Below are 1,275 nucleotides of genomic sequence, written 5' to 3'. Positions count from 1 at the left end.
CACAGGCATGCACAAACATTTAACCAGATGCATGAATACACTGGCATGCACAAACACACTTTTAACTAACTACAGTTGCAGACAGTTAAAGCATGCAAAGTTCCTCATATCGTTGAACTAGTTTCTTCAATGTCTCTGTCAGGTTACAGGCGGTTATAGAAACATGCAGCCTCTCTCAGCAATGACACAAATTTACCTGGTTCTTAAAATTTGAAACGGCTTACGCTGTGCTTTGTAAGGCATTGTCATGCCGTTCTACCACATGGTTATATACAGGGATGAAGAGGTTTGGAGAAAGAAACCCATCCTATGAAATGTTGAAAACATTTTTTTTTTTATCGCAAAGACTAGTCAGAAAATTGCTGACTAATTTGGTTGAAAGTGAAGTTGAAGTTGAACGCTATCTAACGTTAACTAAAGAATCCCACAAACACTGATTTTGGCACGTCTATGTCTTCACATCCAGTGCGCGTGTGACAAAATGAGTCACATCTACAACTTAAAAAAACTGCCACAGCAGCCTCAGTAATTCCGGCCCTCGTGTATAAATCTCAGATAAACTATGTCCATAGATATTAGACGCTCCAAGAAAAGTGACACCCTTAACCCTTGCGCCATATTGGTGATTTTGCCTTTCCTATTTCCTCTCAAGTAGCTTTGTTTGAAACATGCTTTTTCATTTTGTCTCTTGTTGTTTTTACACAGCCATAAATGTATCATGACTCTCTTGACCCTGTCTCCTAGAATAGAAAGATTTCTGATCTCACAGGGGCTACATGGTTAAATAAAAGTTAAATTAAAACAAGACAAATAGGCCACAGAAAAACTCGGATTCCTACCATCTCGGACATATAGATCAGCATCATCCCTTGCCATCTGTTGTCCGCGTAATAAAAAAGCCCCCATCACAATCATCCTCTCAGGATCAAATCAGAAACCGGCTCAGGATGCAAACAGCAAAGGAGACCGTGGCTCTAGCAGCCTGTCAGCTCCGCTCACATCTTTATCTTTTCTCTGTGTCTTTCTACAGAGAAGACAAGTGGAAGGGGGCCCTGCCTGTGGCGTACTGAAGAAGGAAACGTCCATTCTAATATCCTGTCTGGGGTGTATACTTTCTCCGTCAGCCTCACTTCTATCTGTGAATCTGGCTGGATCTGGTGTAGGGAGGATGCAGCCGCGCTGATATCTGATGTTCTCTCTCTTTTTGCATTTAGCATGGCAAGGGCATGCAGCAAGTGACTAGAGAAAGGCGACACACATCCTATGTGGTTTATG

At 42.0% G+C, this 1,275-nt stretch overlaps 1 long non-coding RNA gene across 1 annotated transcript in view; it reads right to left on the bottom strand.

The window, feature by feature from the left end:
- The window catches only part of LOC116695478 (uncharacterized), a 12,704-nt gene extending 11,669 nt beyond the window's left edge, over window positions 1-1,035 (bottom strand). Inside the window, exon 1 of the long non-coding RNA XR_004333466.1 lies at window positions 840-1,035. This is a non-coding gene — a long non-coding RNA (uncharacterized LOC116695478). The remainder of the gene's footprint in view (window positions 1-839) is intronic.
- Window positions 1,036-1,275: the final 240 nt, after the last annotated feature.

Source organism: Etheostoma spectabile, chromosome 9 (assembly GCF_008692095.1).
Source record: "Etheostoma spectabile isolate EspeVRDwgs_2016 chromosome 9, UIUC_Espe_1.0, whole genome shotgun sequence".
Lineage (NCBI taxonomy): Eukaryota > Metazoa > Chordata > Actinopteri > Perciformes > Percidae > Etheostoma > Etheostoma spectabile.
The sequence above is the reverse complement of the archived record's forward strand: the minus strand, read 5'-3'. Positions and strand labels throughout refer to the sequence as shown.